The sequence below is a fragment of the Suricata suricatta genome, chromosome 4 (genome assembly GCF_006229205.1).
Source record: "Suricata suricatta isolate VVHF042 chromosome 4, meerkat_22Aug2017_6uvM2_HiC, whole genome shotgun sequence".
NCBI lineage: Eukaryota > Metazoa > Chordata > Mammalia > Carnivora > Herpestidae > Suricata > Suricata suricatta.
In genome coordinates, this window is record NC_043703.1 from 27,945,035 (window position 1) to 27,971,626 (window position 26,592).

General features: G+C 39.3%; 1 long non-coding RNA gene across 1 annotated transcript in view; it reads right to left on the reverse strand.

Moving 5' to 3' along the window:
- The window catches only part of LOC115289023, a 45,250-nt gene that overhangs the window by 5,057 nt on the left and 13,601 nt on the right, over positions 1-26,592 (reverse strand). Inside the window, exon 2 of the long non-coding RNA XR_003907343.1 lies at positions 15,035-15,194. This is a non-coding gene — a long non-coding RNA (uncharacterized LOC115289023). The remainder of the gene's footprint in view (positions 1-15,034; positions 15,195-26,592) is intronic.

A 26,592-nucleotide genomic window follows, 5' to 3' on the forward strand; every position in this document is an offset into this window, starting at 1 on the left:
AAAAAAAACAATTTGAAAGAGAGGAGATAGTATGTACAATTACAAATTTTCTGAAATAAATGCACAAAGAAAAAGGGAAGGGGTATCTTTTCCCTCATTTTTCAGTGGGGAAAATTAATCCTTTTATTTTAATTTGTGTTTGTCCTTACACTATCACTCAAAAGTTCAAACAGAAAGAAATAGCTCGTGTTTTCATTGGCTCCCCAAATGCACAATTTTTAACACATAGAACAATTCAAACCTTTAATATAAAAATCCCCCCTTGGGTGTGGCTGACATCTTCCAGGTCTAAACAAAGCTTGGATTTAGGGACTCTGCACCTAAAAAGGACCAAGACACTAACTTCAATGCCAAAGAAGACACATTATGATAGAATAATCTTTACTCCTAAATTCTGCTAATTCAAAGTGTTTCATGAAAAAAACAGCAGAAGAGAGACTCCGGCTCCATTAGATGTTGTATGTGTATCTTCTTCAGTGTAGGTGATCCTTCCAAATCACTTAAGATCACTTCTTATCCTGGTGTGAAATATTCATGTGCCTTCAGAAATCATGATATTGTCAGCAGATGGCACACAAGCCAGAGATTGGTTTGAGAAAAATGTGGATGGGGGCGCCTGGGTGGCTCAGTCAGTTAAGCCTCTGGCTTCGGCTCAGGTCAGATCTCACGTTCGTGGGTTCGAGCCCTGCGTCAGGCTCTGTGCTGACAGCTAGCTCAGAGCCTGGAGCCTGCTTCCAGTTCTGTGTCTCCTTCTCTCTCTGCCCCTCCCCCTCTCATGCTCTGTCTCTCTCTGAATCAAAAATAAATAAAACATTAAAAAAAATTTTTTTAAAAACATATGGATGAAATCAAACCAAACTAGCCTGGAGGAAAGGAGGGACTCACAAGACAGAAACACAGAGAATCTTTTTCAACCCATTTTGGAAAGGAAGCTCCATGAAGACTCACTCTTCACCTGCCCTGCGCGCCTTCCCCAGGACCTAACACTGCCTTAGAGAGCCCACTCAATCCCATGGCTTTGAGAACCACCATGTGCTCTAAATGCTCAAATGTGTATTCCCAGTCACACCTCCCCCCAGACTGCAGAGTTGTGTATCTACTAGTTTACTTGCCCTCTGCAAATGGTACACCTCAGGCTTCATGTGCTCCAAACTGAGCCCTTGATCTTCCCCCAAAAATTGTAAGTTCCACTTATAGCCTTCCTCGTCTCATGTATGGCAAATCCTGAACTTCTCATTGTTCAGAACCCCTGGAACTCTCTTTGACTTCCATCCTTCTTCTATACCAAGTTATCGTTTGAACATATCCAGATTCTAACCACTCCTTACCATAGTTACCGCATCATCACATCCACTTCCTTCTCTTAGGTTATTCAGAAGTTTCCTAAATGTTCTACTCTTCACTTTCTACAGTCTATTCTCAACTCAGAAAACTGATCCTCCCAAGACATACTTCCAAAACAAAACTACCTAAAAACTCTATTTTTTATTTCCCTTGCAGTGAAAGCCAAAAGTCAGAGTGCTTCCATGAATGGGTCCTTTGCCTTTTATTCTAGTATTCTCCTTCTCTCTCACTCTGATCCAGCCACACTGGTCTTTTCTGTACACGCTAAGTTTGTTCCTGCCACAGGGCCTTTGCACTCACTGTTCTGAATACTTAGAAGAGTCTTCCTAGAAATCTTCACGTGGCTGGCTCTTTTCTCCCTTCAGATTTTAGTTCAAAAGTCATCTCAAAGTGAGAACTTCCCTGACCACCCCGTCTGGATTCACCCCCTACTCATCTTTTATCGCATCATCCTAGTTTATTGTCTTAATAGCACAGCTTCACTTAATGATTTACTTGGTACTTGCCATCTTCTCCTTGGTTCCCTCCATTAGAATACAAGCTCCATGAGATCAGAGGTCTTGCCTGTCTTGTTCACCCCTGTACCTAACACATCACAGGCCCGCAGTAAGTACTTGCTCAACTGCTCTATGATGCCTTATTATGCAGCTGACGTGAAGCATAAGTCCACATAGCATAGTTGGTCTGGGGTGTCATAACAAAGAAAACCCAGCTGCCTAACTAAAAGTGCAGGGTATTATAGCTCCTTTAAAATTTTACCTTATATGGGGCACCTGGATAACTCAGTCGTAGAACACCTGAGTCTTGATCTCAGGGTTGTGAGTTCAAGTCCCACATTCAATGCAGAGATTACTTAAGAATAAAATCTGAAGAAATCTGAGTAATACATAAATAAAATTTTACCTAATTTATGTGTTCTTTTCTCCTGATTTTCAAACTTGGAAAAATTCCCCAAAATTCCATCAATCCTCAATAAAAACTCCTAAAAATAAAAATTTCACGATTTCCTCCTGGTTCTCACTCAAAATGGGGGCCTGGCTAAGGACACAGGCATCAGCCTTGCCCACAACTCACCAGAGAGCAGTGCGTGAGCCTCCCCCCACCTCCTCAAAGACTGGAAGCAAGTCCCTGAGCTACTTTGTGGTTTGAGATTCACACTGGAGAAATGGAAAATTTCCCCTGTTTTGTGTATGTTTGGGTAAATTACATACTCTAAATAGTTTTAACAATTCAATTAATAAAGAATGAATTTGGGGCACCTGGGTGGCTCAGTCAGTTAGGTGCCTGACTTTGGCTCAGGTCATCATCTCATGGTTTGTGGGTTCAAGCCCCCTGTCAGGTTTTGTGCTGACAGCTCAGAGCCTGGAGCCTGTTTCAGATTCTGTGTGTGTGTCTCTCTCTGTCCCTTTCCTACTCATCCTCTGTCTTGTCTCCATCTCAAAAACAAACTATAAAAATTTTTTTTTAAATAAATCAGTTTAAAAAAAAGAATTAGTATAAAGAAGCACCTGTGTGGCTCAGTTGGCTGTGTCTGATTCTTGATTTCAGCTCAGGTCATGATCCCAGGGTCGAGTTTCACGATGGGCATGGAGCCTACTGATTAAGATTCTCTCTTTTCTCTCTCTCTCTTTCTCTCTCCTTCCACCAATCACGCTCACCTTCTCTCTCTGCACCACTCCCCCCACCACAAAAAAGAATGCATTTAAAGAAGTTATCCTTGCTGTTATTTTTAACATGTTTTGGGTTACTACCGGATTATAAACGCCTTGAAGGCAGAGATCATCCATGACTCAGACACCATGCATTCATAGAAAACAGAATACATTTACTGATTTGACTGGATTCTGGAAGTGGCCCAATATTTACTGATGACACATTGTTTTGAAGGTAGCTGACATGCTTTGGCTACGAAATCTTTACCAAGCTCTAAGAAGGGCAACAGAGCAATCCCTCTCCTTGATGCAGAGTCTGAAAAATGAAACTCAAGAACTTAAGTAACACAAAAACCACCCTCAAACATTCTGAAAAATAAAGATAAATGCACAAGTTCTGATTAACATGTTTGGGAAAATGGAAAGCTAGAATAAAAGAGGGCATCTCAACCATACCTGTTATGGTGGCCAAAATCAGGGATATTTATCAGGGCAACATGGAATAAATTCTTAATGGCATGTGAAAAAATTTAAGTCACAGCATGTGAGATACCAACAATGGAAAACCACGGGCTTTGGGACCAAATCCAGGTAAAAACCATAGTGGGAAAACTTACTGGCTGTGTGCCCTCAGCCAAACTATTTAGTATTTCCAACCCTGAAGTTTCTCATTCGTCACATGGGAATGATGACACTATGCCCAACACCATGACTAAACAGAGTGGAAGCTCAAGAGAGACACAAAGGGCCTTCACAGGCACGAGAGGAGAAGCTTACACAGTGGATAGCAAGCAGGTATGTCAGGCTGGCTTCAAGTGTCCTGGGAAGCAGGGCAACTAAATAATGCCCGAGTTGGAGGCTAGGTTTACCCTCCAACACAGAAAATTTATTTGATGGGACTGGAAGGTAATATGGAATGTTAGGAGGGTAGCAGTATCCTCGTAATCCCTTGAGAAGATAACACCTTGGCCATCAGAGAGGCTGAGGAGTGTCGACGTTGAGGGAAAGGGACCAACACGGTGGTAGTGAAGGTCTACGTACATAAATGATGATGGCAGCAATAGCCCATGACTCACAGCACATGGCTATTCATGCCACTGTGTGGGAGAACGGCCAACTCGAGCAAGTCCCAGGGACACTTGACAAAGCTCTTTACGTATGTGCTCAAGTTCGGGCATTTATGAGGCACTGTGTGTCTCTCAGGTCTTTATTCTCACAATAGGAAAACATCATACCTAATAGCCAAAATAAAAACAGTGACCAATAGGAAGCCTTACTTTAAAAAAAGAAATCAGGGCACCTGGGTGGCTCAGTCTGTTAAGCTTCTGACTTCTGCTCAGGTCATGATTTCACAGTTCATGAGTTTGAGCCCCATGTCTGGCTCTGTGCTGACAGCTCAGAGCCTGGAGCCTGTTTCAGATCCTGTGTCTCCTTCTCTCTGCCCCTCTCCTGCTCACTCTCTGTCTCTCTCTCAAAAATAAAGAAACATAAATTATTTTTTTTAAAAAAGAAATCTGTTTTTTTTCATCAACTACCCCATTTCTTTTTTTTTTTTTAATAGTTTATTGCCAAGTTGGTTTCCATGTAATCCAGTGCTCTTCCCCACTTCAGCCGGCTCCTGAGAGAGGCTGTGCATGGGTACAAGTACGCTATCTCCCTTAACTCTCATATTCATACCATTCCAAACCACTACTTTTCTCAGAAGACAAATTTCTTCCACTCTGGCAAAGCCTCATCATGCTTCAGCCCTATCCTATATAAAATCACATCCCTTCACACAGGCTTCATGGGTTTAGAGTTGTGTTGTTGTTGTTTTAATATAGATTCTACTTTTCCAGAGTCAGAGATGTGGCATTCATTTGCACGGATCTCACTTTTCCAGAGTCTAGGAATTTCAGAAAATATGAAAACAGTGATTACCTTTCATCAACTGCTTACTATAAACCAAACAGCCATACTAAGTGCTTAACATACATTATTTCATCAAAGCATTACATACACACACAAAAGCTATCTTCACATCACAGTAGAAGAAGCTCATCTTTACTATGTTTTTATTTTTAAGAGAGAGAGAGAGAGAGAGAGAGGGAGAGAGAGGACACACAAGTCAGGGAGAGAGACAATGGGAGAGAAAGAGAGACTCTTAATCAGGTTCCACACTCAATGCAGAGCCTGAGGCAGGGCTTCATCCCACAACCCTGAGGCGCTCAACCGTGGAAGCCATCCAGGTACCTTGAAGCTTATCCTTAAGAACAGTGATTCATCCTTTGGGCTGCACCTCATAATCACCTGAGTGGCTTCCTCTTGATTGCCCGTGCTCAGCCTATGCCTACGACGGCTGAGAGCAGGTTCTCTGGGGGCGGGATCTGGCCGTCTGTAAAACTCTGCAAGTGACTTCAACGTGCAAAGTTGACACCACTCCTGTAATTCCTTACCCACAGTCATTCAGGTTGGAAATGGCAAAGGGAGTCTCTCGAGTCCAATGCCCCTATTCCAAACACCTACACTCAAGGTTCTTGAAACCCTGGCAGCACAAGAGTTATCTGGGGGAGGTTTATAAAATTACCAGCACTGACCCTATTCCCAAAGATTCTGAGTTTATTGGTATAAATTGGAGCTCAGCCATGGGTGTTTTGAAAATTTTTCATATGCTATTTTAATATGCAGCCAGGTTTGAGAACCATTGCGTTATATTACTCTTATTGGCTTAATAATTTTAAAAAACTTGTTGTATTTATTTTCCTGCATAGCTTGAAGATTTTCTTAAACCAATCTATATTTCTACATGTTTTCCCATTGGTCTTTTCTTGCCCTAAGGGAACGTATTTAGAGTTCTTGACCTCCATCTGCTAATTAATATGATCAACGACTTTAATAATGAGTATATATTGAATACATCCAATATAATACATATACCCAAACATCAGAAAGTGCCTCAAAATCTGGAAGCTTATATTATAAATATTTCACGGCTGGGTTATTTAGTTTTTTTTTTTTTTTTTTGGCAATGTACAAGTCTGTTAAAAAAAAAAAAAGGTCCAACCCTAGACCTAAATAATTCCTAGAAATGAGAAGAGGAATGACTAGCATCAATGAGAACCCTAAAAGCAGAAAATTAAAGAAGCGGCAAATGTCATAATGTCATATAGAGGCACTCTGGCAGTCATTAAGCTACTCTTATAAATGGAAACCCTACCAAAAAAGGAATTTTAAGATGGGGACAAGATTCTCAAGTGGAAAACTATAAATGAGTTTATAAAGTGCTAAATAGCTGAAAATACTGATTTTTAAATGATTTCTTTCCTACTGTTTTTTAGTCTTATTCATTTTGTTTTAGCCTTGCTTCCTTTAGAGTTTTTTAAAGGCTGAATTGAGGCATAGGTAACCTATAATAAAATACACCTGGTTAAAATTTATAACTTTATATTTTGATATGTGTATACAAGCATGAAACCATAACAACAGCCAGGTTAGTTACTTCTAGAAGATTCCTCATTCCCTAGAATAGACATAGTTTATTTCTATTCTTTGCTGAGTAGTAGCCCATTATGTGGACATACCACAACTTGTTATGTTTTCATCTGTTGATAGACATTTGGGTGGTTTTGAGGTTTTTGCTATCACAAGTAAAGTTGCTATGAATATAGCATATCTATATACAAGTCTTTGTATAGACATATGTTTTCTTTTAATAAGGGAGGTGAATAGTCAGATTATATGAGAAGTGTGTGTTTAATTTTCTAAGAAACTCTTTTGAAATGGTGGTACTATTTTACGTTCTCACCAGCAGTGTATAAAAGTTTCCATTTTTCCACATCTACACCATCAATGGATACGGCCAATTAACTTGACTTTTTAAACATGTGAAATACAGCCATAAAAGTTAATTTTAATGTCCTTATATATTATGGTAACATTTATGCGAGTTCTGGGTTGGTTTTGATTCATTTACTTTTCTCCTCATTCATGATTGTATTTTCCTGCTTCTTTGCCTGCCTGGTGATCTGTGAGGCATTTCCCCCTGTAATCCTTTCAGATGGTCCTTTCTCCAATTATGAGTAGTTTCAGTGTGCAGCTGAATATTCAAGGAGGACCTCTGTGGATCTTTGGGATTCTCTTTCAAATACTCTGTCCTGTGAACCTCAGCCACCTTCACCTCTCCCCCCAGACTCACATTTCTCTCTCCTCAAATCATGGAGTCTGCATGTGATAGCCTGGGTTCCTCTTTTCTGAGCTGTAGTCCAGACACTCTCTCCATGTGGTTAGTTGGAGCAATCATAGACCGGACCTCATCTGTTTCCTAGCTCTTAGGGATCCTTGTCCTTTGTTGTTTCAAATATTTTGCCTGGTTTATCTTGTTTCAGGTGGGGGGAATATATCTAATCCCTGGTACTCTATATTGGCTGGAAAAAGAAATATTTTTCTGGTTATTTAAAATTCCCTGATTATAGATATTCAATATCATCATGGAGCTAGAACTGCACCAAGAAGATGGCAAACACAAAATGCCAAATGAGAGCAGGATTCCTCTTGTGGTACACCACACATGTGGTGAGCCCACATGGAGATTCGGTCTACTCGGCCAGATTATAAGGACCTCAATGATAAGGATTTTGTGTTGCGTTCTTCATGGATCCTTCTTGGTCCCTCACCTGCACCCTGCAGAAGCAGGATAAATGATGGTAATGACTAATCTGCATTCTCCTTTCACAGCTTAAGTCTCTTCTCATTTTCCTTGGCTGAGACAATGTACCAGCACAAATGCTCATTAATATGCCTTACCCATAGATCTTGAAAAAAGTCCTTTTTTAGCATTTTTTAATAGCCAAAATAAATTTTAATAAAAGATCCCAAGCCTAGTTCCTTTTAAACCCATATGAGAGGACAGAAGCTATCTCACATGCCTTTAATAACTCTTACAGTTGAGCTGAAAAATGTTGGTATGTAACAGCTGACTGAAAGAATTAATAATGGATAATATATGAATGGATAATCTACGGTGGAGTTTCTTTTGGGAAGCCAGTGGAAAGGACACTGAGGCAGCATGGAGTTTTAAGGCAGCCTTCGGATCAGGCGCACCTCAGTTCTAATCCTGGTGCCCCAAACTACGTGGTGTTGGGCAAGGCTCTTGATCGCGCTAAGTTTTGACCTGATCATCTCTAAGCATGGCAATTCCACCTTCCAGAATTTGTGTGAGACTCATAGACAGTATTCATAACACACTTAGCCCAGGCGCTGTCATCTAGTAGGAAGCTGCCTTTTAGAATCTGGAATCAGGCTCTGCCACTCATCAGTTATGGGGTTAATGGTTAGTCTTTTCAACATGATGTTTTGTTCCTACTTAACAGACTGGTGTGAGGGTGATCTTGAATAATGTAGATGAAAGGCACTTGGTAAATTGTCCTTTTGCCTGTAATAAATACTTGTTGATTAATCCCTGCTTAGTAACAAGCACTGTGACAGCCCATAAAACCTCTGTGGGATTCTTGAAGAAAATGAAAACACTTGGGGGTGAGAGGTGACAGTTGATATTATCGCCTCCCTCCAACCAAGCCCTCATTTCTTCCAGAGCAACAGTGCGTTCTCCCCAGAACCAAAACACAGTGAATCAAGGACTGTCAAGATGAACACTCCAGTGTTCATCAGACCTAATTAATTTTTGCATTATTATTTTTTTAATATTTTATGTATTTTCAATACAAATTGATACAATAAAAACCAAGCAAGCATACAGCATTTTGCATTATTATTTTATCAGGTCTCACATTTTGGCATTAAATAATGATATAAATCAACTAGAAAACAGCATGAAAACACCAATAAAGACAAATATTATCTTAACTTTCTCATATTGTTCTCTTATAACATCTCGTATTAGAAGTGGTTAGGAGGAAAAGAAAAATACCTCTTAAAATGATCCCTACCATAAATATTTAAACTTTGATGTTGTTCCTGGTAGACAAAAAAAAAAAAAAAGAATCTAGGGAAGGAAAATGCAATACCGTCTTCAGTAGTGATGTAGAGATAAACAATAATAATAGCAGCAATGCACCACATAATACATAGAGAAATAAAATTGATAAAGAATCAGAAAATAAAAGTCCCTCAAGAAACCTTTTCATAGTGTACATATAAATAGGAATTCTGGAGCTGTTAGAAATCTTTTATCTAATCCCATGTCGACTGTACTCAGAATTGTCATGAACGTGAAAGAACAAATAGTTTTTTTTCTTTTACAATAGTGGTCACAGAATAAAATAATCAAATATACTGAACATTACAGATACCAGCTTCAAAATACAATTTTAATGTATTAAACCTGCTACTAATCCTTAGCAAAAACAAAAAAGAAGAAAATTCTCTGACATGACAAAACCTAGTTACACAAAGCTAAATTCATGCTGAGGTTTTAAAGAAAATAATCACTTGATTATTTTCCAATAATTTATGGAAACAATTAAAAGACTTGTGTTAAAAAAATACACACGTATGTACCATATACTTACACACACACACACACACACACACACACACACACAGCATTATCCCTTTTAGTGCTCATTCTCTTCAGGGGACAGAGAGGAAGAAGTGTCAGAACTGTGGGGGAAATGGGGGGTGGGGTCAAAAGCTATGTGCTTCAAACAGGTTCCCAAGTGAGCACCCAAACCCTAAGCAGCTTCGCTCAAGTTTCTACTTTCCAAAGGGAGAAAAAAATACAAACATTCGAAAGTCCTCATTTCCATCTACATGATTTTTGGTTCTACCTCAGTTATTGCTAATTTAATTGCTTTAGTTGAATTAATTATTTAAACTTTGGCTTTGAAAGGTTTCCAGGTTAAAGAAAGACCCCTGTACACACACACACACACACACACACACACACACACACACACCACTTTCGAGGAAAGGCAATGTTTATGGGCTCCACGGAGGGGGGAGGAAGTGGCTGGCTGCAATCCTGAGCGAGCACAACTCAAGGGTAGGAGACAAAAGACAGTGATCCCAGCATCTGGGTGTCCTGAAGCAGAAAGCAAATGTGAAGGACAGGAGAATGAAGGGGAGAGTGACCAGTCAGGTGGGACAGACCATGCTCAGGTATTAGAATCTTGACTGAAAGAATCTTTCACTTCACCCACTTGGTTCATCCAGCCTATTATCTTCAAAATACCAACATGTCTGAGACCAGGGCAGGATCTATCCAGGTTCTAAAAAAGAATATTTAGTAAGATGACTAACATCAGGTCAGTCTCAAAACAAATGAAAAGTAAGAAAGGGGAAGTATCAAAAGATACTGTGCCCCTGAGGGTAGGGAAACACAGATAAGAGAGCCTTATATTCAACAAACACTTTTCAGGGTCTTCCTTGTCCAGACCCTGAGACTGAGTTTTTAAACATGACTAACATCTATGAAACGTAGGCACTGTCCTAAAAGCTTTTCAGGAATCATCTCTTCTAATCACCACAGTGACCCCATAAGGATGATTCTGCCATCATTCCCATTTTACAGAACTGAGGCTTAGGAAATATAAGCAACTTCCCTAATGTCAGACAGCTTTTAGGGGCAGAAAGCAGATTTATTCCCAATAATCTGACTCCAGAGCCCTGTCTTTATCCACCATGCTTTATTGCAAACTAATGCCTAATTATATAGGGTTTGATAAGATTTGGGAAATTTGGATTAATAGTTTGGACATCATCCCTCATGCACATAACCTTACTGTGGCCCTTATCCTGCCCTTCTGGTTTTCCTTCATAAACTAAATGTGGATTAAGCTCAATGTCTTAATGTAGTATTGAGTTTTCTCTGCATGTATTTGTTGGCTCACACCCACTGAACCTTCACGTATCTATGCTAATGATGACAGAGGCAGTTCAAAAGAAGAGATGTGGGTTTATTGTGCAATGTTAGCATTAGTGGAGTTGTCTTCCCAATCAGGTATTACTTATGCGGTTGGTAAAAAGAAATTGGTTTCTTAATACCATAGTAGCTGATTAGTAAAAAAGTTATGTGGGAATCCCACTGGGGAGCAGAGAGAAATCATGTGCTGGTTACTGAGATATAGTGATTTGGATCCACTTAATTTCTGGGTGATCTGGAGACAGTCACACATGTCTCTGAGCTTATTTACCCAACATACAATGGAAAAATAAGACACCTCCCCCTATAACAGTACTGTGGGAACTAAAAGAGATAATATCTATGAAAGAGCCTAGAGCCACACCTGGCATCTAGGATCCTCTGAACATGTTAGTTTGAATTTCATAGATGCTAATCTGATATTTTACTGCCAGTTGGCCAGTCCAGCTTCCTTGTAAATTAAATGCAAAGACTGCATTGTGCAAATTCTATACTGGGGGTTCTCACAGGTAACTGTATATAGGTATCAACTACTGATGTTGAAAGTGCAGATTCTCTGAACTCCGATCACAGAGATTCAGGCTCAGAATGTCTATGGCGGGGCCCAGGCACTTGTACTTTTAGCAAATCTGCTCAGAAAAACACATTTTGAGTACACACACACACACACACACACACACACACACACGCTCCTTTACTTGCAAGACTTTTTGGTAAAATTTTGTTGACATTTCCTTCAGTGTTTCTCTGGACTCCTTAAGCAGTTTCCAATTTTCCTTGGACTCTGAAAGGATGGATGGATGGATATGAAAGTCACCTGTGTTCATTAAGAAAAGACTTTACTCTGGTCAAAGGAATTTATATTGTCAAGTGTCAATACTGTGTCAAGTTCTACTAACTGAATCTGCCCACATGGAGCCAGATGCATAAGCAATACTTACAGAAGAATTTGGTCATGGACAGGAAGTATCCCAAGGTTTAAAAACAATTTGAAATGTAAATGGAGTCAATATAAGTGAGTTGCTAACTTCGTAGGCCTGGAAAGTCAGCCTTCATCCCATTTGGACCTGTTGCAAAATTCCTACAGGATTCTGGGAGTTGTTCTGGGAGAATGTCCTCACCAGACCTATCACTAACTGTCCCCTAAATTCTGGCCTGGATGGGAAGTCTTCATTTGGTTCTCAGAAGCTCTCCATGGAATCGCTTCCATGCTTCAGCCCCTTGACCTCCACCAATCACTCTGTCCGGGAAGTTGACGTACGTACCCATCCAGCTCTGGCACCTGCAACCTGTCCTGTAGTATGCGGACCATGCTGGTGTATGGTAGACAGTGATGTCTGTGCCACTCAGTCAGAACCTGGCCATTTTTAGCCAAAGCTTTATCTTTATTTGCTCCCTAATAAAACTGTAAACTCCTCTGAGGGCCGAAACTGTATCTCGACTTTCTACTGAATCCCCCACAAGGCCTAAGCCACACCTATGCACAAAGTAGGCACTCAATAAAGATTAATTGAGAGGAATAAAGCATAGTGATTATCAAGGGTATCCTCAAAAGTGCCACTCTATTTCTGAAAGCCACCAGCCCCTTTTACGGGTACCCACCATGACCTCCTCTACTGCTAAGCTCTACCTAGTGACTTGGCATTATGGGATCCTATCTTTTGTATGATAGAAATCCAAATCTGGGCCTGGACCCCACTTTCTTTCATGCATATCTCTAAATAGTGAAAAAAAGAGAAAAGTATCTTATAGCCACTGCTGTGTCTTTATTGTCTTCGGCTTGGCTCCCTTTAGAGATAGGCTAGTAGTGCTCTGAAGCAGACTGACACCTGTATTTTCAATACATGAAAAATATCACTAAAAAAACACACTTGGGGGCGCCTGAGTGGCTCAGTCGGTTAAGTGTCCGACTTTGGCTCAGGTCATGATCTCATGGTTTGTGTTCAAACCCCACATTAGGCTCTGTGCTGACAGCTCCGGGCCTGGAGCCTGCTTCAAATTCTGTGTCTTCCTCTCTCTCTCCCCTTCCCCTGCTCACACTCTGTCTCCCTCTCAAACTAAATAAACATTTTTTTAAAAGCATGTTTCTATGTTAATAAGTGTTAATAAAAATTCAAAGTAAAAATAAGGAGAATACATCAAATGTGGAATATTATTTCATTCACTCATCATTAGTGAAGCACATACTGGGTCCATAATATGAGAATCAAGAATCAGTGTGACCAGAGACATAGAAAAGCAAGACTCTTTCTACTCCTTTCTCAGGGCTTTCTGGTGCCTACATTCTCTCACCAGCAAAAACACAAGAGAACATCATATTACCACTGTTCACTATAGCATGACATCACGTGTAGAAAACTAGTGTGTGCATGTGTGTGCATGCATGTGTGTGTGTGTGTGTGTGTGTGTGTGTGTGTGTGTGTGTGTTGGGCCCCCATTCAAGAGGAATGTTTGCTTAACATCATATGGAGCATTTTGCCTACCAAAGCTCTCCCACACCAAGAAAGCACAGGAAAAGAATCGTTGAGAAAAGTGCTGATGTTATTAAACCGAAGTTGTTCTTTGTTCAGCCTCTCAGACTTTCAGAGGAATAAACTTGCTTGAGACCACATGACAAGAAGAATTAAAAGAGAAAATAGCACTGCCCTGCGTCAAGTAGCGAGGCTTGAAATAAACAAATAAGTTCCCTGGTAGCATCAATCACATGGAGTATTTATGTTCTCGTTGACTAAACCCTGAGACAGTGATTGGAATAATGAGAAACAATGCTGAAAATAATAGAGAATTGCTGGCTTCCCCTCGCCACTACTACCCCCTCCAAATGGTAACTATAATTCAGTAAAGATCACAGAGGCTGGCAATTATGTTGAACATCACTTCCTACCAGCCTTTTATTTACTCAATTCATCCTAAATGAATATCTAGCTGAGGGGAGTAAATTGTATGTGGACACCCCTATCAATAGCCAAGTAAAATATATTGGCATGATATCAAATAAATAGAGCGGATAAATATATTAGGCACAAGATGGTACATGCAAGCTGTTTTATAGGTTTGTGGCGAAGGAAGAGAAGACATATGATGAATTAATGTGCTGTATGTAATATCATTGTCTCGTGTGAGGAGGGCTTAATTCTGCTAAACCAAGTAAGAACCCAAGAGGAAGATTTAAACCATACTCCTAAGTTTTTCAACCAGCTCTCATTCTAAGGATTCGGGATTTCATGTGTGAATGAAGAAGTTGAGTTAAGACCGGCTGAAATAATGAAAGCTGAATCCAAAAGAATGAGTCGGAGATTCTCTGTTGAGACAGACACGGAAGTGTTTGCTGATGAATAAATTTAAATTCATTATTGAAAACTGAAACAGCAAAGCATTTGTTAAAATTAGCCTACAACTTTCAATTTGGGGGGAAACTTTTTGCTCCATAAGGGGAAAAATGCTAATTTCTGGACTATTGGCATTTTCACTTTCTCTTATATGGTGTGTCTTCAAAATTCACAATAGAAATGTGACTCTTGTTTTGTTATTAGTGTTTCCAGAAAGGAAGGCCAGACAGAAGGAAAACATTTCTTCCTCAATTAGGAAGGCTTTTAAGCCTTTTTGCCTGAATTTCACTAATGCCTCATTTCACCAAATCAATCCTATTTCTCTACTACTGTATTAAAATGTGCTTTAATAACAAATGTTTGAAATCAGAAGTGACATTTTTTTCTAAGATGCATTACTAATAAAGTAACATGCATTTTCATCCTGGGTGAAACAGCTGGACCATGACGAGATCACATTAGCACTAATTAAAATGATATTTTTTGTGCAGTTTTTGCTAACCCAGCTTCATTGGACTCAAAAGGATTTTTGAAATCCATAATAAAGGCTATTATGTAATCTTACCATGATTCTCTTGAATCAGGCTACTGTCTAATTTCTCTGTAACGATATTTTCTTGAAACTCTCACTCAATAAAATCAATATTAAGTTTGTACTCTTATAGCTCTTTTTTCAATATACGATCCTCATTTAATTAAAAAAAATTAAAGCTTTAATTTATTTTGCTTGATGAACAAGAAAAATATAATATTAAAGGCAACATTTTGCAATGTTTCTCTTTTTCTTCACTTTACTGGGTCCCTGTTGTTCCCAACGTATAATTTGCAAAACATATTGCTTCAATACTTACAATGAGAGAGGCGGCCCAGCTGTGGGAGGGAGAGGACAGCAGCCTCCAATATTACCATAATAATCTGCCTAGGGTCCCATGAGCCCTCTGGTATATACAATTCTCTGTACTGCAGGCCCCAGCTGGAGAACATTCTCTTGACATGTATGCCAACCTTTGCCTGCAGGCAAAATAAAAAAAGGCAGAGAAGTAATCATGAAAATAAAAAATCTTGTCAACTGCATTAGGATGCAGTCCCCATGTTTTTGCTCACGTAGGCAGGCATTGTGCTAACAAAATGATATGAGACTTTAAAGACTGCAGCTGGTATGTATTTAGATCTTTAAAAAAACGCTATGTTAATACTGCAATCCTAAAATTCGGGGAGGGGAAGGGGGACTGTGGGCAGTGATAGTTTCGTTATTACTGTCAATATATATGACAACTTTATTTACCAACTATTACTCAGAAGATCGCTTATTGTGGGAATTGAACAAGAAAGCAGTATTACAGTACTGAGGTTAATCATGGATGAAACTTTCAAACAAACATTATTTCAACCTTTTGGCAACTGAACATAAAAGAAACTCGAGTGGTTGCTGATTCACATTCTTTTCAAATAATCCCACAAAAACTAGTGTTATCATATCTGCCCCTAAAGGTTCCATCTCAAGTCAGAGAAATGATGTCAGGCTTTAAAATAATAAGGTAAAACTTCAAAAGCACTTCTTGAACATTTTTTTTGAAACTGAAAGTTCAGATTGGGTGGTATTTCGTTTTAAAAGCCAATAAAACTCAGTGGGCTTAGAATATTCTACAATTAATGTTTAAAAATCTGATATCCTTGTAACAGCAACATAAGTTCCCAAACTTCCTTTGTTGAGACAAGAGACTCCCCTGAAAAGAAATTAATCCAGAATACAACTGCAGTCACAAATACCTATCTGCATGCCACTGGGCACATCTTCTGAACAGACATTCCACATATATGATATTAACTCTCTTTGTCAAATTAATTTTCCAAGTGCAGACAGACTGGAAGAGGGCAGTATACTGTTATATTAGCTCTTAAACAAGTCTGTTTGCCAGCAAATGTTTGATTTTGCTGTCTTTACCAATATGGTGATGAGAAATTGCTCTACAGATGAAGATACAGACTTAGACAGTTGAAAGGTTACAGTGTAAAGCAGGATTTTAGTAGTTGTTGATCACTTATGAAGACAGGATATACAAATTGGGCTTGTAATTACATATTTATGTGCCCATTTCATGAATGTCAATCTCTCCCACCAAATGTAAACTACATGAGGGCAGGATCATAGAAATTTTATTCACCATTTCATCGCAAGTGCCTGGCACATGGTAGGTATTTGTGGAAAGAATAAGTGCACGCATTGAATTATTTATTCATTCATTCAACAAATATTTACTGAGACACTGGGATGCGGCAATGAATTAAAGCTGATGAAAATCCCTGTCTTCATAGCATAGAAAAGAGATAATAGGTGTGAAAAATAAGTAAAATGCGTATTGTGTTAAATGATGATAATTAAGAAAAAGAAAAGTTTAGCAGGGAAAAAGGGTAGAGCATGAGCCTAGGGGAGGTGCTATTTTAGAAACGGTGGCCAGGGGACACCTCCTCGAGAATGAAAGTATAAAACAGATGAGTTGTCTCCATTAGGTCGAATTGAATAGATTCCCAAATAAGAATCCAATCAAAAGGCAAGGAAAGCAGAGACTCAAAATGCTGACCCTTTCATTATCTGTATCCACAGCCCCCGCAATGAGATGATAAGTCCCTCTAAAACAGAGATAGCAACTTTTTAAGATATTATCTCTGGCACTTGGCACAGTGTCTTGTATAAGTAGTAGATGTTCTATTGCTTATTCTGAATTGACTTGGATTCCCATTAGGATAAAAGAACAACAGTACGAAGACCTTCTATGCCCCAGGGAGTGATAAAAAAGCCAAGGATGGAGGAGAACCCCCAGCACACTCCGGGGGGCCAGAGAGCAGCGGAGTGAGGCTGGGCATATGCCACAGCATAGCATGTGGCTTGATGCTGCCTGAAGCTCACTACACACAGCTATACACCAGAGATAACTACTGTTGGTCCCAAGAGAAAATAAGCCAAGTTTATAGGGGACTGTGTGTTACAACTAGGGAAATTAAACAAAGCCCTTGCCTTACTAATGGAGACTCACATTGAGATCATTTCCACCTAGGAAGGAAAACACACCTAGGTCACTCCTACAGAAGTGATCTTACTCTTTGGATCTATGTCTTCAATTTGTAGAGCTGGTCACACGTGGGAGCAAATCACATGAGCCCTTTGGATAGATGCTGCCTGGAGAGGTCAAATGCTACCATGTCATAGAGAATGAATTAAAAGAACATTGCACCTTCCACAGAATTAAGAAAATGGATCACTAGAGATAAGATAGGGGAGGGGCTCTAGAGAATATAATAAAAAGATAGCAATATAGAAATGCAAGACACATGGGCACAAAAAGAGGACACAATTACAGCCCAAAGGTGTGGGAGAATGTTGAGAAGACAATGCAATATGATGGAAGAAGGTTGTAATATCATGCTCTTCCCTCAGCTCTGCTAAATGCATAGGGTTTTCCTTGCCTCCAGCCCACTGCATCTGCTCCCGTGGTCTCTTCTTCTGTTGTCTGGCACTGAGGCCTGAGGCTTTCCTACCATGACCTCTGTGTCAACGCTGGAGATGTTCACCGTTGAATCCCTGGATCCTGGAAAGTGTTTGGAAAATGTAGGCAAATATTTGTTGCTGGGAACAAAGTCCTCAATTATATTGGGCATTGACCTGGGTCTTTATGATCACAGTGCTCACGTTTATTAGAAAACACATACTGTGGAGAAGTAAAATTTGAAAGCCAATGTTTGTAGCAGTAAAGAGAAACCTTTAAGCTAATTCAGTAATCTGTGTTTTGTTCTTACCAGGAAAGTACAGATCAGCTGATTACATCACTGCAGAAAATAACACAAAAGAGGGTAGGATCACAGAGCCATAATGAACAAGAAAAGAATTAATTTAAATATCAGATAGAAATTGGTTATTCTTAGGGTGCCTGTGTGGCTCAGTCAGTTAAGCGTCTGACTTTGGCTTAGTTTGTGAATTCGAGCCCCAAATCAGGCTCTGTGCTGAAAGCTTGGAACCTGGAGCCTGCTTCAGATTCTCTGTCTCTTCCTCTCTACCCCTCCCTTTCTCGTGTTCTGTTTCGCTCTCTCTCTCTCAAAAATAAATGAACATTAAAAAATTAAAAAAAAAACATTTCTGTTATTCTTGGAGGGCTGAAATATTCACACATGATACTAATACTCCATTCCTAGTGAATTACCCTTTAGTAGGTAACCTAATGTCCATATTGGTATTGCAACTGGTGTTATGACTAATTTTCTTTCACCTTTTCTGGGTGTCCCAACCACACGCATGGCTGCAAATAGCTTCTCTCTACTGAAATCTGCTTCCCTTCCCCCAGTTCATGACTCTTCCGAGCTGCACAGACTGCTTTTGTTTTTTAATGTATATTTATTTTTGAGAGAGATAGAAGACAAGTGGGGGAGGGGCAGAGAGAGAAGGAGACACAGAATCTAAAGCAGGCTCCAGGCTCTGAGCTTGTTAGCACAGAGCCTGATGTGGGGCTTGAACCCACAGACAGTGAGATCATGACCTGAGCTGAAGTCCGACGCTTAACTGACCGAGCCACTCAGGTGCTCCCACACAGACTGCTTTCTGGGCATCTCCAGTTAGGTTCCATAGACTTTCACATTACACATACTCATAATTTTGTCCCCCAAATCCTCTTATCTTATGTTCTTATCTTAGTAAATGGCATCCCTGCTGACCCAAGCCAGAGGCATGGAACTGATGCTTGATTGGACCATCTCTTTCCTTCTCTCCCCACTATAACATCCCATGTTTTAAAGAACCTTCCTTCTAAGTAACTCTTATGCCTATCCCTTTATCTGCAACTCATTAGTACCGTGGCTCAAAAATTCTTTCTATCTCAGCTAAATTGGTACATATTTCCTGACCAATCTTCTCAAAGAGCTTCCTTCCGCCTCAGCCAACACAGCCTCCTCACCCATACCTGAGTGGCCTTTTGAATATGCAAAATCTCCTGACTCACCTGCTTGAAGTGCTTCAGTGCCCATGAGTTTAGCTTAAAGTCCTTCTTGCTTTGTGTGAAAGTCCAGACTCTTGACATGCAAGGCCAAGATATTATTCCTTTCTATGTCATCTTCCCTGACCCCATGCTGGTCGATGCTTCAGGCACAGGTAATGACCTTCCCTCATGTCACTTGCTTCTACTCCTTTGCTGATGCTCTACTATGGACCTAAGATACCCTGTCTAGACTTCTCCACCTTAACTAGATCTCCCTCATCCTTTAAGAACTCAGCTTAATTATGATCTTTCTTTTTTTAATCCACTTCCTTTCTCAGCTAGGTTATAAGGCTCTTCCCTGGGTTCTTAGGGCATGCTGGCATAGCTCTTACTGCCGGAGTTCAGCTCCAGCAGGTCCAGGGCTCCCTGAAGAATGGATGCTGTTGGCAAAAAAGAGTGAGAGAGCCTCACCTTTCTTTCTGATCACCAGGCAGGCATCTCTGCACTGACCCAAGAATCAGCTTTATTTATTGAAAAAACGCATGGAGTACAAAACAGAAGTGGCAATTGCCTTAGACAATGATTTCTGATAACAAATTTTTTGGTATGTAAAAATTTCCCAGAACATAGATTGGTAGAAGACTCATGCATAATCTTTACCAATAGAGATTGAAGTAGGTGACTAGATGTTTATCACATAGGGAAGGAAGGGATCTTTAGCATTCAAATATAAGACAAAGTTTTTAGCATAGCAAAGGCAAGAGTTAGTTCTTTTGTGAGCAGGGCTCAATAGCCTGTTTTCAAGGGGAAGAAAAACAGGTTTTCTCAGGAAATGTAACATTTGCTCCTATAATCACAAAAGAAGAAACTGCTATAACAAGTTTTTTCACAAGGTACAATTCACATATTTTTAGCATAAGAAGGCAAGTCACTCCTGAAATCAGTCAGTCAGGTGCCTAGGGGTCGGTGCTCAAGCAGAAGTTGAGTGGGGGTTGAGTGGGTGTGGTTGCCATCTGATGTTGGGAGGACTTGCAAACCTGCCTTACTTCAGAGATGGCTCCCAGCAACTTAAGATACTGAATTGGCATTTCCCACTTGACTATGAGTTCCATGAACACAGAGAGGATTTTTCATGTCTGTACCTCCTATATCTAGCACCATGGTGGCTGTATTGTAGATGTTCAATCCGCGCTTGTTTAGCATAAGAATAAAAGAATGAGCTCCAGGATAGGACTAGATTAGTGGAAGGAAAATATACCACCTACTTTTACTTTAAAATACTTTGTTAGAGTTCCTCAAAATGTTAAAAATAAAACAACCCTAAAATCCATCAATTGTACTATTTATCCAAAGAATACAAAAATATTAATTCAAAGGGATACACTCACCACGATGTTTATATGGGCATTATCTACAAGCCAAATCATGGAAAAAGCCCAAGTGTCCATTGACTAATGAATGGATAAAGAATATGTAGTATATATACACAATGGACTATTACTCAGTCATAAGAAAGAATGAAATCACGCCATTTATAGCAACATGGATGGAGCTAGAATGTATTATGCTAAGTGAAATAAGTCCATTAGAAAAAGAAAAATACCATAGGATTTCAGTCATATGTGGAATTTAAGAACCAAAACAAACAAGCATAGGGAAAAAAAGAGAGGCAAACCAAGAAACAGATTCTTAACTCTAGAGAACAAACTGATGGTTACTAGAGGGGAGGTGGGTGGGGGGATGGGTTCAATAGGTGGTGGGGATTAAGGAGTGCACTTGTGATAAGCACAGGGTGATGTATAGAACTGTCAAATCATTATATTGTACACTTGAAACTAATATTACACTATGTTAACTAACTGGATTTTAAATAAAAACTTAAAAAATTAATTTGTTAGGAAAGGTAAGAAAACTAATATTTCCTATATAACTACTTATACCCCAAACTAATTAGGAACTAAGGTGTGAGAGAGACTGAGAGAGAGAGAGAGAGAGACAGAGAGAGAGACAGAGACAGAGACAGAGACAGAGAGACAGAGAGATCTGTCTGTACCTCATCATTGGCTTACATGTTCCAGAAGTGTCCTACATAAGACACGATTGTTAAGAACAGACCAGGTGGGGCTAGCATTTCTTAGAAGTCTGAATTTGGCAGATCTTCCAGTGGAGCAGAAATATGTGATTAAAAAGAAATCAAACTGGGTACCAAAACAAATTCTCTAAAGGCCAATATACATTTGCTAAAACAGTCCGGGTTTAAGTGTATATTTTCAAGATGTTTTTTAAACAGAATAATTCAGGTTTAGCTCATGATAAAATATTCAGCCACGCCAATTTTTTAAAGAAAATAGAAGACAGACTAACATGTTACTTGTTTAGTCAAAGGAGCCTATCACATATGGATGGAAACCAAGATTTGTTTTAAAGGATTTGCCAAGTCTAAAATGCAGAACTAAAATGACTTGTTCAAGTCCAAATTTGCCCCTGCCCTCAGAATCTTCTGCAGGACCCTCTGCCCTTTTGGAAGTCCACCTGACGGACACTTATATACTGCCAACTTTATTCAGGCCTGCCTTCTCTACTAGCAACTTCTGATTCAGATCTGTCACACCAATAAGACTAGCCAGCCCTGTGTTCCAGGGCTGCAGGCTGTCTCAGTACTCATACCTAAAAGAAATTCCAGCCAACGATTCCTAACAAAAATTCAGTGGTCTTCAAACTGCAATATATAAGAAGCAGCTCCCTCTACCCTGTTCAGTTCTTCTAGATTAAGCCAGTGTTGCCCTTTCATTTTGATGTCACAGCCATTGTCTCCAAACCAAACCTGTTCTCAATTCAGCCATGTAGGCACCATTAGTCTTGGTTTAAGCACATTGGTCTTTTGCCCTGTGCTTGTGGGCACTCTACCTCAACTGGGCAGGTCATGTTCTCATTGGACTGTAGACAAAAGTAGTGGAATATGACACTCTTGAACCAATTAATGAATCAGATTTCATACTGAGAGCACCTAAACATGTGTCCTCAAAATGTCATGACAACAATACATACATCCACACCAAGTTACCACTTTCCAATAGTTTAGTCTTTGTATCTTTTTATCCTTCAGGTATCAAATAACTGGAAATCATGGATACCACATGATATTAACTAGCTTTATGATATTAATGAAGTTTTACCATTTGAACCTTCCTTCCAATCCTTCAGAATAGCAAATGTTTGTTATTCTCTTGTTTTGTCTCTTTTAAGTGAAGAAAGGCAAGTCTTCCTATCACATTTCTTTCTGATCACTTAACTCTCCTGAGAAATCTTAAGGAAGATTCTAGAGTATTACAGTACACCAGGCAAACTTGTTTTGGTTTTCTAAGTTGATTTAAAAAAAAAAACTCTGAAGATTTCTCTTTCAAATTTTTCTAGAAGCAAAAGATCATCAGTAGAGTTGGCAACACAAGAACAATTATTTGCCTAAGGAAATGGAAGGTCCAAACTCTATTTGAAATTTTAACATCCTAGCTATTTTCCAAGTATCTCAAGCCCACAAGGTTGGCAGCTCATGGACTCAGTCCACAGACTTAGAAAGAAAAGTAGTAATTACAGGAACAGAATTAGAGGAAATTTTAAATTAAAAAAGGAAAATTCCCATAAAATAATTTTGGTTTTCTACTGAGATGGGTGATTCTTTTTTTTTTTTTTTTACAAATGTTATCTACAGAGGCTTCTAGGTGGCTCAGTCAGTTAAGCATCTGACTCTTGATTTCAGCTCAGGTCATGATCTCACGGTTTGTGAGTTCAAGACTTGTGTAGGGCTCTGTGGTGACATCATGGAGCCTGCTTGGGATGCTCTCTCTCCTTCTCTCTCTGACCCTCCCCAACTTGTGGGCATGCTTTCTCTCTCTCAAAATAATAAAATAAACTTAAAAAAAGAAATATTACCTACATCTTTGTTGTGTTCATTTTTTTTGTGTGTGTATGGCTTAAACAACTGGTCTCATTTTAAATTTCATTTATATATCTATTATATTTATATGGACCACATAGTCACATCTCATTACCCAGAGAGAAAATGGTCAATAAATATTTGTTGAATTGAATTAAATGGACCTGTAATGTTGGCATTGAGGAATAAACATGATCTAAAGTAGGCTGACTCATCTATACCAGTCTTTTATTAGAAGTAGATAGAGGGGTCCCTGGGTGGCTCAGTCAGTTAAGCATCCGGCTTCAGCTCAGGTCATGATCTCACTGTTTGTGAGTTCAAGCCCCGTGTCAGGCTCTGTGCTGACAGCTCAGAGCCTGGAACCTGCTTCAGAGTCTGTGTCTCCCTCTCTTTCTGCTCCTCCCTCACTCATGTTCTGTCTCTGTCTTTCAAAAATAAGTAAACATTAAAAAAAAATAATGTTTAAGTAGATGGATACTTCACATTACTTTTGAGTAAGAATAAAAAATTATAACAAACAATTTTCTGTGTTGTCTGCATTTCCTCCTTTTCCAACAAAAAGAAAACAAAGATTTAAAATAAAGGAAGAAACATGAGGAAGAAAAACTAAATTAAAAGCTGATAAAGACAAATACCCAAGAATCTACATTGTCTTCAGTATGACCCTTTTCTAATTTAAAAGAAAAAAGTAGATTTACTCACTCTATTGGCAAATACACTTCTCTTAAACTCACCTCATTCTGAGAATGTAGGCAGTGTCTGAATTATCATGCTAAAATCTAAATAAATTCTAGTGGCACTGGCAGCCCAAGCCACACTACCCCTCAGTTTCCCCAGGGGCAATAATCTCTCAGCCGCCTTTGTGGCTGCACAGCTTTGGAAGCTCGCTGAGTCCCCATGGGCGAGCAGCTGCAGAAGGAAGTGTAAACTAGAGGAGATTCAATCTCTCTGCAATCTGGAAGGGAAACAAAAATGAGCTGATAACTCTAGGTACATGGGAGCTCCTGTTCTGCCCAGTTTCTCGACTTCTCTTAGCCTTTTTGTATATTCTTTGCAAATACATTTACGTGTTCAGACTATTCTATTGCTTAAGTAAGATACCATGTATTCACAACAACAACAAAAAAAGGTTGAATATTGAGGGGAAAGTGTTGGTGATCTTGTTAAAAATTATTGAAGCCAACCACTCAATTAATGCTCATTCATTCTACAAATAACCCACAAGGGTCAAGTGCTTGGCTATGTGCTGAGCATACAGTTTTGAACAAGACAGAGGGAGTTTGTGGTTTCATGGGGGAGAGTGACAACTAAACAGCCAATATAAAAATAAGGTGTGGCCCAAAAAATTACAGAATAAGCTTTAAAAAGTGGAAAGGAATGGAATGGGATGAATAGTATTATGAAAGATGATGTAAAACAAAAAATCAAGTGAAGCAAAACAAAGACTTTCTCTTGATGTTTTTTAAGATCTGTGTAAGGGAAGAGAGCGGGGACAGGAGTCTTATAAGAAATCCTTCTCACCTGGATCTAGTATTCCATCTACTGTAAATATCTCAACCTCATCACTGGGCAATAGCAAACTTTCTACTGTTCTTGAATGTATGATCTCTGCAAAGCTAACAGGTGATATAGCAGCAAGATGTAAATTAACTGAGAGAAATGGAGTACAAAGGCTATATTTGAAATTCTATGTGCAGAGCTAGTCTCCTAGTGACCTTACCGTAGAAATGCAAACATTTCTGCCTCAGAGAAGGAGCAATGCACAAACCAAAATAATCCATGCTTCTCCATCTTTTTTTGATCTGGAAGAAAGCTCTCAGAGGGAGACCAAGTGTTGTATCAGAAAGCCAAAATGGCATAGCGAATGGAAACATCAAAGTACATACTGTTGTGTAAAGATAACCTCTCTTACACATTTTAGATTATGCAAAATGGTGACTCCAAAATGCTTTCATTCTTTAATAACGAAACTCACTCTGTGTGCTATTGTACATGCAGGCCAATTCCATCTTTTTTCAATTAATGACTTTCCCAGGGTCCCAAACCTGACTATTATTGCATTTTTATGTTCTGTTGATGTATCGCATTTTATGTCTTCAACATTTTGAGCCAAGTTCCAAACTAGCCGCAAGAGTTTAAGTGAAGAAAATGAGTATCTCTTTTCTTTCTTCTACCATAATAGCCAACACACCTTTTACAGCCCTAGTCAAAGTACAAGTCAAGTAAAGGTTTAGAAGAAAGAAATGGACTATGTAAGTAGGAAGATGTGGATTTAAAGGCAAGTTCTACTACTTATTACCATGTGATCTTGAGCACCAATCCATAAAGTGGGAGGAAAACACCTACCAAATACAATAGAAGCAAGAATTGAATGAGATAAAATGGTAATGTCCCAAATGCAGTGCATGGCATGTGACACGTTTAGGACGTGGTGGTGGCAGCTGTTATATTGTTGGTGCTTCCAGAATGCTTTTTCTTGATTCCTCTTTGGTCCACCTCTTCCTCTTTTCTTTCTTTCTTTCTTTTTTTAATGTTTTTATTTATTTTTGCGAGAGAGAGGGAGAGCGTGTGAGCAGGGGAGGGTCAGAGAGAGAAGAAGTCACAGGATCTGAAGACAGGCTCCAGGCCCTGAGCTAGCGGTCAGCACAGAGCCTGACATGGGGCTCGAACCCACGAACTGTGAGATCATGATCTGAGCCGAAGTCGGATGCTTAACCGACTGACCCACCCAGACACCTCCCTCTTCCTATTTTCAAGGCTGTTGTTGCTTATCTTTGGATAATTGAATTTCATAATCTAAGCATCCAATTTGCCTTTTGCAAGGGTTGAGTAAGCCCATTCATTTTGTATCAAAGTCACTTTAGAAGGTCTAAGTTCCTTATGAATAAGAGAATAAATAGAAGTTTAGATATTGTCAAACTATAAAAAAGTAAGAAAAAAATGTCTGGAATTTTCCAGAAGAAGAAAACCACTGAAATGGTTAAGTGGCCCAACAACTAATCAATCAATTGTTTTAATACTCAGAAATCATCTCTTCCATTAGGCACTGGGTGAGACCATGTGATAAATACATTTTATCAGGCCCCTGGACCTGGGACAAACTAAATGAGGAGCAATCTGGATTTGGTGGTAGAAAAACATAGTGAAGCTCTGGTTAATCCCACAGTTTTCTGACAAGACACGGACGACGGATTCAGATCATATCATTGGCATTTAACTAGGCAACCTCGAATGTATTTTTACAAACGAGTTTGACCTTAAAAAAAGGAACCTCAGGAACTATAAACCCATAATAATAAATCTATGCAAACCAGTGAGCTTCCATTATGTTTAACTTTCCTGTCATTAAAACCAGTTCAAATCCAAATAAAAATCCACTTAATCACAGCACAATCACATGTCAGTCATCACCAACTATCCAGCTATCTATTTTATTCCCCAGCTTTACCCAGCAGACTGAATTTCCAGTGAATTCTGCCTATTTCCAGAAATGAAAGCCATCTTTATTTTT